The sequence below is a fragment of the Meriones unguiculatus genome, chromosome 10, assembly GCF_030254825.1.
Source record: "Meriones unguiculatus strain TT.TT164.6M chromosome 10, Bangor_MerUng_6.1, whole genome shotgun sequence".
Lineage (NCBI taxonomy): Eukaryota > Metazoa > Chordata > Mammalia > Rodentia > Muridae > Meriones > Meriones unguiculatus.
In genome coordinates, this window is record NC_083358.1 from 65,223,535 (window position 1) to 65,240,032 (window position 16,498).

At 38.6% G+C, this 16,498-nt stretch overlaps 1 long non-coding RNA gene across 1 annotated transcript in view; it reads right to left on the minus strand.

Moving 5' to 3' along the window:
* Window positions 1-5,366: 5,366 nt before the first annotated feature.
* Window positions 5,367-16,498, minus strand: part of LOC132657042 (uncharacterized) — a 442,538-nt gene continuing 431,406 nt past the window's right edge. Inside the window, exon 4 of the long non-coding RNA XR_009594884.1 lies at window positions 5,367-5,476. This is a non-coding gene — a long non-coding RNA (uncharacterized LOC132657042). The remainder of the gene's footprint in view (window positions 5,477-16,498) is intronic.

Below are 16,498 nucleotides of genomic sequence, written 5' to 3' on the forward strand. Positions count from 1 at the left end.
TCAATACACAAACTAGTCCAAAGATGAGGTGTCTTAGCTTAGTCACTATCTATCAAAGTTATAATAAATCTTATTCAGAATATATTTAAAAGGTAGATATTATATAATTTACACAAATGATGGATAGGTAAAAACTATAGAACACAATTTTGCTTTCACACAAGCAAAGTAGGAAATACCACAGAACACCTGGCTTGCTTAGTCTTCTTGGTACATTGAGAAAGGCTGAGAATAAACAAGTGTGCAGAGGGAGATGAGGACGTTAAATCTGCTCATACTGAACTTGTGAAAGATGCTACACATCTAAGCACTGATATCAAATGGGTTGTTGGATGTAGTGATCTGGAACTCAGGAGAGAACTGAGTGTTAAAGACCCATTCTTTACAGTTGTTGTTCATGGGACAGGCTAGATCACTGAGAACGTGGATATTGATAAAGATAAGACCACGGTTAATCTTAGGCAGCGCGAGTAGGAAGAGTAAACAACATAAATTAAGATACTTAAGTAAGTTCAAATTCACTAATGCATGTTGAAGATGGAGGAATCAACTTAAGTGTGTCTAGTGCAATGGGAGAAGTCAAGAAAAGTGTTGAGCACTGACCATTAGATTTGGAAAACAGAGTATGTATTCTTTGGCAGTTACTTCTTTTCATCGAGGTGATGACTTACTGTTTAACTCTAGTAAAGGCAGACAAATAGGATCTAGCTTGTGGTGAGCTTGTGGTGTGCCATGCCTCTGTTCTTCCTACAAGTTCCAGACAGTGGCTGGGCTGTTGGCCTCAATTGCAGAGCATCCAGGAGGACAACACAGAGCACAGCATGGCTGAGAGTATACAACAAGAGCAACATATGAATCTGACATTCTTTAATCTACTGAGATTTGGGGGTATGTTTATTCTTCCACAAGTGTTTTTATGCTACCTTTGAGAAACACTTTTACTGTTTTATTCATGATTTTGGGGTGAATTTGTGAGGCCAACTACAAGAGACCAAGTGCCTTGTGCAAAGCCTACCATTTTTATAGATGATTTTTGAGGTGATTTATTTGGATACAGATGTTTTCTCATGATTTCTTACCCTCCCCCAAACGTTCACCCACACTATCCATCTTTGGAGAAGCTGAAGTAGGAACTACTTTCCAATAGTAACCTAGTTTGCCTGAGATGGACCCGGGGGTTGCTCTCAGATGTCTCTGTTGTTAGAAAACAGAGACCCTTCTAGCTGAAGATTCTCTAATTATAGGAATAGGCAGCTTTCGGCTGGAAAATTTAGAGACAATAACATCTTAAGTGTCAGGTGGTTGAGAAAGAAAGTACTGTTCCCACAGGATCCTCAGTCCAAAGTCTTGCAGTCCTTGCACAAAAAGGAAATTTGGGAAAAAGGATACACGCTGCATTTTCCACTAGATCCAGGCCTTCATGATGAGACAAGAAAACAGTAGCAGAAACATGAGACTGTGGGTCTGAGAGGCCCTAGCATTTAATTGAAGACAGCTGTATATTTGCCTAGATTCAGAGGGCTTCAGAGAAGAGAACTCAATGTCTCCAGAAACTGTAGAATCTTTTAAAAGCATATTACTTGGTGAAGAGTTTACTTGCATACAGCAGCTGGCCATGGCATTGCACTGTCCAGGAAAATAAGTACCATTCCCCCTTTGTTTCTTTCCTTGACCCTTTGACAATGTCAAGTTAAACTAGCTTGTGGAGGATGAAATATGTTGTGGGAAGGAATTGACCCTGAAGAGAATGAAACGCAACCAATGGTGTCCTCACCCTCCGGCTGAAGAATAGCTATATAGGTGGAGGATATGATGTGATTATGTGAATGGGCTGGTCTGCCCTTGACATTATTTACCGCATTCTCTGAATCCATTGGGCTGGTGGGATGTGGCTACAATTCAGCTGCCTTCTATTGACCCAATGGAATTTGTTCTGTCTATTTTATGGTCTGCTTAGAAAATACTGCACTCATTCCTAATTTTCTCAGAGAAAATATATTGGTTAACAGAGATTCCAGAGAGAATCTGGTGAAGCAGAGTCATGTTTTTGATTTATATAAGGAAATGAAAATCATATTACCTAATTGAGAATGATCCTGACTCCCCAGGTCTGTGGTATGATCCATAAATAGGCTATAAGACCAGTTAAGACTCTGAAGTCAAACTGAATGATTATATTTCTAGATAAAATAAAATGTGTTGTGATTATTAGCTATATCCTATCCTTCTTCAATGTGTTTACATGGAAATACTAAGAAAAATAGTATAATATGGAGAAGGAGAGGGAAGGGGTGAAAGAGTAAAAATGGGCAAAACAGAATTCTTTGCCTATGCATTCCTTCTCCTATCTTCATCAGCTCAACCAAGGGTGCCTTTTGGAAGAGTCACTTACCAAGTTAATGCAATGCTGTTGGAAGCAGATCAATATGAACCAAGATGATGCTTCTTTTGTTGCAGCTTTTGAAAATGTTTTATTTTCTTCTTGCCTTTTCATTTTGATATATTAGTATTACTGTATTATTTTTCTCAGTCTCAAGAATGTAAGAATTCATTATTATTGTATCTGCATGTAGCCATGAATTTATCACTCTGCCTTGATCTCAAGACATTGCAGCATGATGGAATTATGACACTGAGTTCAGAGCTAAGAAGGAGCCAAAGATAGAGGAAGAAAGACCAATGGAGGAATTGCTTTTAGGCATCCATTCAAGTTGGATTCTGTCCAGAGCAGAAGTTGACATTCTGGGATCACCAACTAATTACTTTGGTTCATCCTCTAGATTCTGAATTTGGCTATGATTACTGACCACTAATACTATAATGGACACTCACTATTAATTGCTTGAGAACTTTCTAAAATAGCTTTAAATGTAGAGGTTAGATAGATAAATATAGATTCAAATATAGACAATGTAGATAGTATCTATAAGTATTTGCATGGCACAAATAGGTGCCTATTTCATTCATAACTTAAACACCATATAAACAAGAGTTTTCTTGCAGTATACTCATCACCAAGTTAGTAAACAAGGTTTCTTATGGAATGTAAGAAAACTTGAAAGGAGCTTTGTTAGGAGTGTAGGGTACAATAAATTAAATCGATTAATCAGGTTCTCTAGAATTATGTTAATTTTCCACAGCAACTTCCTATATTTTAAAGAGAATTCCTCAAATCCAGAGATAGTTTGAGTATAGGTCCCATGAGATTATGGTGCCTCACACGTGTAGTCTCAGAACTGGAGTCTAAAATAGGAGAATAGCTGTGTGGTTGAGGTCAGACTGGGCTAGCTACTGAATTCCAGGCCAGCATAAGATAGCATAAAACCATATGTCAAGGGGCTGCAGGTAACAGTAAGTATACTAGGTTTTGCCATTTTGATGCTTTAAAAATCAGAAAGGTGTGAGGTAGAGCAGGATCACAGTGTGTATACTAGGCAAGCAAAAGTGAGATTATCACAGACTTCCAACAGAGAGAAATGAGAAATTCTCTAGGGACTGAAATGAGTAAATATGAAGATAAATTTGCAAAAGAAGATCCTAATTTAACACACATGTCTAAGGGCATCTTGATGGCCCCTGGAATGTTACACTGGGCATTTTAGTACATTACTTTTGAATAGAGACTCATATTTTCAAGTGCATACATCCTTGAGTGCTCTACTAGACAGTCTTTCAAGTGGTTATTCTTCACCTATTAAAAAGTTGAGTGAAGCCTCAGCATCCAGCAGACTGGTGAACTGTCATTAATGGACAAAAGGACTGTAACTGGGATATGTGCAAGTCAAAGATGGAAAAGTTACCACACCACCTGGACTTGATTAGGACTAAGTAGCCCCAGTTATGTTAGGGTTGACAAGAAAGTACACTGTAACCAATTAAGACTCCTAGGAGCCACCTATCCAGTTGAAGGAAGGAGCTAAGTCTCTGTGAGAAGATTCTTACTAGCAATTCTATTTTTCATACTTAAAAGTTAGGTAGAAAACATAAAATTTTTTTGTTCTAGATATTCTTGGCCTACTATTTGTTTTCTGCTCAGACAATTTGTTCAGTCCTTTCAAAACACTGGGCAAAATTATAATAGCAGATCGAGTAGAACAGGAGCAATTTTGTCCAGACATAAATATGCAACATATGAGAACAATGTGCCTTCAAGCTTGGGAAATATATTCCTAAGTTTAAATATTTAACCTAAATGCCACAATAATTATAACCATATCAAGTTTATTCCTATAATTCTTTCTATGGGGTGTAGAATTAAAGTGGCAATCTAAACAATGAAAGTAAATTGCATAGTTCAATTTCTCTCATGTTACAAGAGGAGGAGGAGATACATTATTTCTTCAAAATTCCAAGTGCCAAGAAGACTTATCCTACTGCAAGTAAAGGAGCTGAAAGATCATACTAAATACTAAAAGCATCTCTAGTAATGGACACTGTGTTGAAGCATGGGCTACACACCCATTCAATATTCTTATTTCCAAGGAAATCATTAGTGACTGTATAACATTTACAACATTTTCAAAACATTCCCTGGAGGAAAGTTCTTGCCTTCAGCTAAGAAATAGCATCTTTATGTAGCTGATATAAGCTCCTTGGTACACTGGAACAACTAGATCCAATGTACCAAGCACCAAGATTTAGTACTCAACTAAATCTTGAGCATTTGAGATTATGAACCCTTCTGGCAACAGAAACTTAAAGGGATTTTGGATCTTCTTATCCCAAACCTTTGGCTATGGAGAAGAAATTATGCCTCAAAGTTTAGCAGTACCTTTGAATCCTTAGCAGTGGTTTACTGAGCAATAAGTCACGCAAGTTTAAATACTAACTAAGGAGGGCTGTAGCTACTTATAAATGCCGGTACAGTTTTGTTAGTTTTATAGCTGATATTCATTTGATATTCTTAAGTTTTGTTTTCAATTTTTTTTATTTTTTTTAATTTTTTTGCCTTTTTTTAAATTTTTCATCAATTACACTTTATTCATTCTGCATCCCCCCATAAGCCCCTCCCTCCTCCCCTCCCAATCCCACCCTCCCTCCTCCCTCTGCTTGCATGCCACTCCCCAAGTCCACTAATAGGGGAGGTTCTCCTCTCCTTTCTGATCTTAGTCTGTCAGTTCACATCAAAAGTGGCTGTATTGTCCTCTACTATGGCCTGGTAAGGCTGCTCCCCCCCAGAGGGAGGTGATCAAAGAGCAGGCCAATCAGATTATGTCAGAGGCAGTCCCTCTTCACATTACTATGTAACCCAATTGGACTCTGAACTGCCCTGGGCTACATCTGTGCATGGGTTCTGGGTTATCTCCATGAATAGTCCTTGGTTGGAGTATGAGTCTCTGGGAAGTTCCCTGTGTTCAAATTTTCTTGTTCTGTTGCTCTCCTTGTGGAGACCCTGTCCTCTCCAGCTCTTACTATTTCCCAGTTCTTACCTAAAATTCCGTTCACCTGCCCAACAGTTGCCCATCCGGCTCAGCATCTGCTTTGATAGTCTGAAGGGCAGAGGCTTTCAGAGGCCCTCTGTGGTAGGTTCCTAGGTTGTTTCCTGTTTTCTTCTTCTTCTGATGTCCATCCTCTTTGCCTTTCCGGATGGGGATTGGACATTTTAGTTAGGGTCCTCTCTCTTGCTTAGTTTCTTTAGATGCACAGGTTTTAGTGGGTTTGTCCTATGTTGTATGTCTATATGAGTGAGTATGATATTCTTAAGTTTTATTATAAATAGATTTGATATGTCATCACTTCTTGTTTATCTGCAAAGAAGCCTCATTAAGTCATTGGCAATTTATAATTAATGTTGATATTTATTTGATAAAATAGGTTTAATTCAGTTTATATGTACCATAAATAAATAATCCACAAATATTTAAATATAAAGAGCTAAGATGACCAATTATACACAGGATATAATTAACAAGAACAATGACAAATAGAAATACCATGATTATTTTAATAAATGTAATTAGCTTTCTCCACCATACAATTTCATATTTAAAGAAAATAAAGCAGCATCATATACATGAAAATATATAGTGTTAAATATTAAAATTAATTGTCTTGAAATGATTCAGATTGGGGCTAGAAATAAAGCACCAATATCCCAATATCCCAATATCCCAGTGATAGAGAGCATGCATAGGGTATGGAAGGCTCAAAGTTCAATTCCCAACACCATAAAATATTTAGATTATATTATGCTTTTTCCTATGGAGTAAAACAAGACTACAAAAATAGGTTACTTCACATGCAGAACCATAGGATTTAGCTGTGAATACAATATTCTGAAGAAAATAAAATAAAGCTTCTACCCTACCTGTCTGCCCACAGTGGATGACTGTGATAACTCCCTTCTTCCCTATTGAATCTCTCTTTGGTTTTTAGAGTTTTGTCTCCTGTTTGTATTCACACCTATTATATTTTACTATTTTCTCCATTTTCATGTTCTTTTACAACTAATGACCCCCAGATTTCACCTTACACCCATCAGAATGGCTAAGATCAAAAACTCAAGTGGCAACACATGCTGGAGAGGATGTGGAGAAAGGAGAATCCTCCCCCATTGCTGGTGGGAATGTAAACTTGCACAACCATTTGGAAATCAATCTGGCACTTTCACAGACAATTAGGAATACTGCTACCTCAAGATCCAGCTATACCACTGCTAGGCATATATCCAAAAGATGCTCAACCATTCAACAAGGGCATTTGCTTAATTATGTTCATATCAGCTTTATTCATAGTAGCTGGAATCTGGAAACAACCTAGATGTCCCTCAACCAAAGAATGTATAAAAAAAAATTGTGGTACATTTACACAGTGGAATACTGCTCAGTTATTAAAAACAAGGAAATCATGGAATTTGCATAATAATCATCCTGAGTGAGGTAACCCAGAAACACAACGACATGAATGGTGTATACTCACTTAAAAGCAGACATTAGCCATATGATACAGTGTAAACATACTAAAATCTACAGACCTATAGAAGCTAAACAACAAGGAGGACCCAAGGGAAGATACTCAATTCTCAGTCAGGAGGGCAAGCAGGATAGACACAGGAAGCAGTAGAACAGATGGAACAGGATGGGAGCCTACCCCAGATGTCCTCTGAAAGACTCCACTCTGCAGGGATTGAAGCAGATACAGAGACACATGGCTAAACTTTGGTCAGAGCACAGAAAGTCTTATGGAAGAAGGTAAAAATAGAAAGTTTAGGAGGGGACAGGAGGTCCAAAAGTGGAACAACAAAGCCAAAAAATCTAGGCCCAGGGGTCCTGCAGGGACTGAAGTACAAAGACCATACACGGAGAGGACCTAGACCCCCCGCTCAGATGTAGCCCATAGGCAAACTCAGTTTCCCTTTGGGTCCCTTAGTAAGGGAAGCAGGGTCAGTCTCTGACATGAACTTGGTTTCCTGCTCTTTGATCACTTCCCTCTGGCAGAGTGGCCTTACTAGGCCACAGAGGAAGATGATCCAGACAGTCCTGATAAGACCTGGTGGACTAGGGTTAGATAGTAGGAAAGGAGGACTTTTCCTATCAGTAGACTAGGGGAGGGGGGCAGGTGGGACCAGGAGGAAATGAGGGAGGGGACTACATCTGGGATACAAAGTGAATAAATTGTAAAATAATAATAATAATAATTTTTTAAATAACAATAATTTTAAAGGCAAAAACTTTGTTACCTACTTTTTCTACCTCCACTGTGATATATAATTAAATATTAAGTTTCCATATACATGGTTTGTGTATTTACACATACACACTCACTCACATACTTCATGGTATAGATAATGTCTAGATAAATTTAATTGTTCTATTTTTTCAGAATCAGCCTAAAGCCTAAGAGATGATTCATGACAATCTACCCATCTGCATAGTCTAATGCCTTTTTATAGGCTAAGTATTAGCAAAGTATTTTCTAAGTCTATCTAAGTGTCTACAACAAAGTTCTACTTCAACCAGATCTTAGCTATGTAGAAAGGACTCTCAGATGAGTAGCTCTAATGAGAAACAAATGTGGAAAGAATTTTTAAAAAAATCCAGTCCTATTTAAATTAGAGGTCAAGACTACGCTGGTTATTATTCTTTATTATGGAAAGTGCCAATTTAGAGAATTATTTTGCTTTCCTCTGAATTCAGCGAGTAACAAAGTATAACTTTACAGCATATTTTCAGAATAGATCTGTAATTACTGTAATTATTTTGCAACTGACATTGATTTACCTGTTATATCTAAAGTTCATTAAAATGAACAACTTAAATATACTCCTTTAAGTCTTGATTTGCCAGTCTTTTCGAACTTTTCCTGGGTCTAGATTATTAAAAGTAAAATCCAAAGCCTTTCTAAACTACAGTGCCAACATGAGGCACTGTTGTCTCTTTGACTATATTTTCTTCCTCATACTGACCTCTCACACTGAGTGAATAAATGTTTGTAATGTAATTTTTCTATTTTTCTTTTATTGAAAATAAATTTGTTTTCATACAATATATTCTGATGAGAGTTTGCTCTCCCCAGCTCCTCCTAGCTTATCTCACCCCTATCCAAATTACAACCCATTTTTTTTCTCTCTCTTTAGAAAACAAATAGTCATCTAAAATAATAATAACATATGATGAAGACAAAAGAAAAAGAATCAAACTAAAATAGGACAAAACAAAAAAGCATAAAAATGAGGAAAATAAAAAGCACAAGAAACATAAATGGAGAGACAAATGTTTGTATACAGAAATCTCATCAAAACACAGAACCAGAAACCATGTTGTATATACAAAGGACCTATAAAAAAAATAAGCCCTAACAAAGCATTGTAAGACAAAGAACCTCCAAAAATGACATTGAGTGAATTTTTTGTTTGGGCAATTTTACTATGAAGCATGAGACCTGCCCTTGTAGGCCCTCCATGGTGGCACACATCTTTCATATGAGCACCTGGGAGGCAAAGGTAGGAGAATCTCTATGAGTTTGAGATCAGGGAAGTCTAAATAGGACAGCCAAGACTACCTAGAGAGACCCTATCTCATTCCTCCACACCACCAATGGAGAAAGTCCAGAGACTCCATTGGAGAAAACTAATTTTCTGTTTTGTGAGTGGTTGTCAGTTGGAGGTAGCTTCTGGGTTAGGAACAGTGGCTTGTGTCCATTTTTCCTCTCAGTACTGAGATGGCATCTGGCCCAGACCACTGCAGACCCTATGCATATTGCTCTAGTATCTTTGAGTTCATGTGTTTGTTGGTCCTGCTGTGTTTAGAAGGCTTTATTTCCTTGGTGTCTCCCAGATTTTCTGGTTCTTAAAAATCTTCCTTCCTTTTTCTTGTTCTGCTCCTCCTCCTTCTTCTCCACAGGAGCCCTGCAGGGTGGAATTTAATGGAACTATCCCATTTAAGACTGAGACAAAAAGGGGGAACTGTAGAGAGCTGCGGAATGCTATGACTTAAAGATGGAGCTGGTTTCCGCCTTCCACCTTCCCGATGGTGAGTGCTCTCTGTCAGGAACAATTCCACATTTGGCTAAGGCTGAGGATCTGGCTTGCTTCCATGTATGTGGACCTATCTGCATTGCCCCCGTGGCACGCCTGGGTTGGCTACCCAGAGGCTATTTAAGCTGTGGGCTGGCTTTCCCCGGGGTCCGAGGATTGTTCAATGTTCCTGAATAAACTGCATTGAAAAAAAAAAAAAAAAAAGACTGAGTGTCCAACAGCCTCTCACTCTCTGTATCCCCCATGATTTTTTAAATCACTTTACAGCCTGATTCCAGCCCCCTCCCTCCTCTTCTCCCAGCCCCATCCTCATTTCCCCTTTCTCCATTCCTCCCCTCTTTTTTTCTCAAAGGAGGCCTCCCTGGCATCTCAAGTTGCAGCAAGACTAGGCATGTCCTCTCTCACTGGAGCCTGACAAGGCAGCCAGCTATGGGAAAGGGATCTAGCGGCAGGTAACAGAGTCCGAAGTCAGCCCCTACTCGCATTGTTAGGGGATCCACATGTTGACCAATCTGCACAACTGCCACAGATGTGTAAGGGATCTAGGCCTAGCCCACGCATGCACTTTGGTTGGTGGTTTAGATTCTGTGAGTCCCCTCTGTAAGCCCTGTATTTTCAACCTTCTCCCAAAAGCAATTCATAAAGTTGAAGATTTTCAAGTGCTTCTCATAAAACAAACAAACAATTATCGTTCATGCTCTGCTCATTTGTTGGCATGTATGATGGTTAGGTTTTGTCAAATTCACAAAAAAATAGTCACGGAAGGTTAGGGAGACTGGATTGATTAATTGCCTCCAGTGGAATGGTTTGTGAGCATGTGGTGGGGGGGACATTTTCTTGATTAATAGTTGATTTGGGAAGGCCCAGCACACTTTGGGAAGGACGACCTCTGGGCAGTTGGTCCTGTGTTAAATAAGAAAGCAGGCTGAGCAAGCCTTGGAGAACAAGTCAGCATGGAGTGTTCCTGCATGGTTTCTGCTTCAGTTTCTGTCTCGCTTCCCTTGATGATTGCCTGGAACCTGTAAGCCTAACAGACCCTTTCTCCTGGTGTTGCTTTTCATCAGCGTTTCATCACAGCAATGAGAAAGCACGCTAGGACCGAAGGCTTGAGGCATCTTTTAGCATATATTTTCTTTACAACATAAAAGCCTTACAGAAAGGACTGAAGAGATTTCTCGGTGGTCACAGCACTTCCTGTTTTTGCAGAGGACCTGGGTTCCCACAGTGTAGCTCACCACTCCCTGTACCTCTCATTCCAGCAGAAGTAACAGATTTTCCTGGTTTCTGCAGATACCTGTGAGTCCATGATGCACTTGGAGAGATTCAGGCATAGAAACATACACATTAAATGAAATAAATAACTCTTTAAAAAAAAACTTCTCAGAAGAATTTCAAAATATGTGCTCTGTAAAGTTTCCGTGTACTCTATAATTATGCTGGAGGAAGCATATGGTGAAAATTAAAATATTTTAGCTTAAGTTTAGACTCCAAATTTACTGTATAATTACATGTTTGGCTTCCTAGATACGAATTTAATGAACACTGAAGGTCATGGTAAGTATTTATTTTAAAATATCTCTGTACACTTTGGGAAATCCTTTATTGTAGCTAATCAGTAGAAGGATGGATTCTGAAACTCCAAAAGGAATATTACAGACTATTAGAATGAATTTAGTTAAATTGAAGAAAAGAAATTAACCTTGAGCACGCTTTGGTACACCGGATATATTGAAATTATAGTCCCTTCATTGAACATAATGACTTCATTCAACAAGCAGCTTTACCTAGGACTTCACTGTACATATTGTATAAAGGCATATATTGTTACCCAGTTAATCACTATCTCTTGTCTTAAAAATAAAATACCTTCCCATTTCCACTCACTGTAATAATTGAAGGAATATGCAGGGTCCAGTCTGTGTCTCCACATCTATTCTAGAATAGTTATGATTTCTTTGTGATTACCTCCCCAGCCCCTTTGGAAAGCACCAAAGTTCTTTTATGGAAAGTGCCTGTCCTCAGGGGAGGAAATGTGGAAGCGAGTAATTAAAATGAGTGTTTCTTATTTTACTATTTGTTAATTAACTGAACACCTTCATCAGCAAATCCTTATGCTTTCTTTTCTTAAATTTTAAAGACTAAGCAATGTAAGAACGAGGCTCATGTGAATGTGTGGTAGAGAACAATTGGATTTATTTTCATCTTATATGCAATTACATGGCGTGGAAATCAATGGGAAGTGAAGGCGTGGGTAATTAAAAGATGCTCTGTTTTCACTTTATATGGAATGCATATATTCTGTTCAGAAAAAAAGATTCCCTCTGAAATAACAAATAAGCAAACACCACACACACACACACACAAACACGCACGCACACACACACAAGCACAACCTCATCTGATTTACAAAGATACTCAGACTTATGTGCAGATTTACTATCTGACCATAAGCTTACTGCAGTAAGAATCACAGAATAAAATCACCCACTTTATTTCACTAAATTTTATGTGTTGTTTCCTCTATTAAACCACTTAGTTTATAGTGATGTTGCCTGGGCTATTAGCCTTCTCTGCTCCCTCTCCCTGCCTCCTATGCCTTTGCTCTAGGTGCAAATATCCCGTGAGTGAGCTCTTGAATGCGCTCTGCACTTCCTTAGCTCACACTCTTCAAACATGTTAGAATTTTTTTTCCTCTTTCAATTAGTCTAATTTTTGTCACATTTTACGTCTCAGAGTTGAAACTGAGAACATCTCTGGGTTGTGTGGAACATGTCAACAAGTGGAGGAGATGCCGCCACTTAGAAAATAGTTAAAAACTCATGAAAGTACTTATTTGTTGCTGTTCCTACATTACATACGGAAGGTGCATTCCTGGACTCTTCTAATGTTGGTCATACCAGAATGTATTTTTATTGCTTCTACACTCTTACAATGAAATTTAATATGTTGATTGTACACAAAGAGCCTAACAAATATAAAGATTAAATAAAGATCATGATACATTGCGCTAAAAATATTTGATGTTTGTAAATTTTTATGGAAAATTTCCCCTGGTAACCACACCACAGTTGAGTGTACATAGCAAAACCAGTGATACAGGAGAGAATGGAGGGCAGGGAAACAGCACTACACCATTTTGTAGTCAACTGTGAGGGATGCTGAAACAGCCCAGAACATAGGTTAATGTTTCGTTGTCCAGTATTTTCTCCATTAAAATGAAGATAGAATATAAAGAAACACTGCCAGCTGGGAAATCCCACCTATGGAGAACACTGCCCAGTGAGAAATAGTGCTTACTTAGAAGCAACATCTTTTGGGGAAGAACTTCCTCTTGGCCAATACTAAGCAAGGTGCTAGATCCAATTAGCCCTGAACCCTGTTTTAGATAAATTTAAAGAAATAATTGTATTGAATACTATCAGGCCAAATTAAAAGAGTGTGGTGGGGACAGGGGTCTTTATTTCTTGCTGCTTCTTTTCATGTCAAAAGATTTCAGGCACTGGGACATCTCTAAGCTCTCTTCCTCTTCTTTCACTTACTGTGCTTTATAGGAAAATGATTCCATTTATAAATTTGGAAGATACAACCTGGAAAACCAGGGTAGCTCATTTAGGCACTGAAATGCCCACAATTCTTCACCTCCTTATGGGAAATTTGCTGGTATTGCTCAGGTTGCAGTAGGTTGGCTTGCCTAATAGGGAGAATAACCCACAGAAGTATAAGACATTCCCCACCCCAAACTATACCACCTATCAATAACAAATGTGATATTTGGGAGAGAGTCGTGTGGGTTAATAGCTTGTTTTTGATTGGAGTATTGAGGGACCACCTGGGAATGAGAAGAAGCAACTGTGATTCTTTGAATTGAAGCCAGGTGCAGAGAGCTCTTGAAGGGTGGGGTGAACTGTTCTGAGAAACAACCAGCTGTAAACTATCTACAACCAGCTGTAAACTATAGAGCAAAAGTGACCTGATTTTCAGATATAAAAACACTGTGCTTTGCATGTTCGGGGTCGTCTCCTGTCTTTGGAGGGGTGACCCTATCGCGATAGCAATAAAACCTCTTGCTTTTGCATCGAGCTGTGGTCTGTGAGAGTTCCTGGGAAGGGTGCGATCCTGAGCAGTGAGACTCCAGGTCTTACATTATAATGATTGGAGTTCAGATTATCAGAGTCTATGCAAATGGGTTGTTTCATATGGTAAATGAAAGTTTTTTAGTTTTATGAAATCTGACTTGTCAATTGTTAACATCAGTTTCTAAGGAGTGGAGTCCTATCCAGAAAGTCCTTTTGTGCATCTTTATCTTCTGTGGTACCGTCTATGTTTTCTTCTATCATTTTCAGTATTTCAGATTTCACATTGGGGCCTTTGATCCACCTGGAGGTGACTTTTTTGTAAGATGAGAGACATGGGGTCTGATTTCATTGTTCTACATATGGACATTGAATTTTTCAAGAACCAACTGGTGAAGATGCTATCTTCTTCCAGTGTGTGGCTTTGGCATGCTTATCAAATATCAGCTTGTCCCTGATTTCAGTGGGATTGATTTAAGTTTCTCTCCATTGAGTTTGATGTTAGCTATAGGCTTGCTATATAATGCCTTTACTATGTTTAGGTATGTGCCTTGTATCCCTGATCTCTCCAAGACTTTAAACATGAATGGGTGTTGGACTTTGTCAAATGCTTTTTCGGCATCTAAGGAGATGATCATGTGGTTTTTCTCCTTCAGTTTTTTTATGTAGTGGATTACATTGATGGATTTCTGTATGTTGAACCACCCTTGCATGCCTGGGATGAAGCCTACTTGGTCATGGTGGATGATATCTTTGATGTGTTCTTGGATTCGGTTTGCAAGTATTTTATTGAGTATTTTTGCGTCAATGTTCATAAGAGAGATAGGCCTGAAGTTCTCTTTTTTTGTTGGGTCTTTGTGTGGTTTAGGTATTAAGGTGACTGTGGCTTCATAGAATGAGTTTGGTAGTGTTCCTTCTGTTTCTATTTTGTGGAATAGCTTGAGGAGAATTGGAGTTAGCACTTCTTTGAAGGTCTTGTAGAATTCTGCGCTGAAGCAGAAGGAAATACAAATGCTGTCTCATAGCATTGGGACAAATGACCAACAGTTTAAGCAAAATAGAAAGTTTTCTTATGCATCTTACAAGTTTACTATTATTTTCTCAACTTTCTCCAGAATCCTTCAAAAATGTTATGCTATTTTTTGTAGGAAATAATAATTGTCATAAACAACAACAACCAAACATACAAACAAAACCACACCAAAAAGACAAAAGCAACCAACCAACAACCCCTCCCCACACACACACATCCAATATATTTTAAATGTCTTCTTGCCTACAATCTGATGTACCAATGAATCTTTTGGAGTCTCATGTTTTTAGACTCTTGTTGCTAGAGTTTTTTGATTCTTCTATAGATACATGTTTTCCTAATTTTTTCCAAACTATTATTTTTTAAAATTTATTTATTTTTTATTAATTATAGTTTATTTACTTTGCATCCCAGCTGTAGCCCCCTCCCTTATCCCTTTCTATCCTACCTTTCCTCCCTCCCTCTTCTCCCCCAGTCCACTGATAGGGAGGTCCTCCTCCCCTTCCATCTGACCCTAATCTATCAGTTCTCATCAGGACTGACTGCATTGTCTTCCTCTGTGGCCTGATAAGGCTGTTCCTACCTTAGGAGGAGGTGATCCAAGAGCCAGCCACTGAGTTCATGTCAGAGACAGCCCCCGTTCCCCTTACTAGGGAACCCACTTGGAGACTGAGCTGCCATGGGCTACAGCTGTGCAGGGGTTCTAGGTTATATCCATGTATGGTCCTTGTTTGGAGAATCAGTCTCCGAAAAGGCCCCTGGGCACAGATATTTTTGGTTCTGTTGTTCTCCTTGTGGAGCTCCTGTCCCCTCCAGGTCTTTCATCTCCCCCTTCTTTCATGAGATTCCCTGTGCTTTGACAGGTTATGAGTCTCAGCATCTACTTTGACACCCCAAACTATTATTTTTAAATCAAATATAAAATCGGTACTTTTATATATATATTTTAATGATTGTTTTGTATATAAGTTTATTATGTTCACTGTCCTTATTTCATAACTAACATTGGAATTCATTTAAAGAATTATCATTTTTATATTTTCTAGGTAGAAATTTTATGAAAATATTTCCAAGTATTTTTTTTTTCAGTTTCCAAATAAAAAATTTACAAAATTCACCATCCCCACTGAGAACTATGTTACCACTAAGAAAACACAATGAAAGCCAAGAACAATGTGACAGGAGCAACAGGAGGTATACTTTCCTGGAGTCCAGCATGTGATATCCAGGAAGGAGTAGGAGGAGGGCAGGAGAATGGTGCAGGTACAAGAGAGAGAAAGAAGTTCTGCAGTTGCAGAGACCTCCCTAGTTTTCTTCTAGATTTTAAGTCAAGCTTATAGGTAAAGACAGAGTGACTCTTAAATGACAAACTTGGGATATAAAATCTGAGTCCCAAGCTAGGGTTCTTCTCATTCCTGAATGAGCATAGCATCGGAGGCAGAAAGTCTGCTCTGGTCTACTCTCTCAATGGCCCTAATCTCTTGGGATGAGCTCATCCCCTGACAGAGTAGATGGGTCTGCCTAACTGTGAGCAAAGAGACCACCTTTGCTTTCATACTGGGATATTCTGAAATGAACTTCTTAAGAAAGGTTCAGGTTGGCACTTTTTCCCTCCATTAGTGAATCATTTATCATATAGGCCAAGTTATGAGGAACCCAGTCAGGAATGAAGTGGAATTTAATTATGCCTCCCAAAGACCTGCACTAGAATTTAAGGTTCCTGAAGGCATAAATCTGTCTTTTTCATTCTTTCTCTAGGGCATGACAGTTGAACTAACACTGGAGTAAAACTAAACTGTTTCAAAATACGGTAACAGAACTCATAAGGTTTACCACTCTGAAGGAAGAGGAACGAGGATGACACACATTATGAAAACTAACTTAAACTATGAGAAAATGAGACTAACATTACCCTAA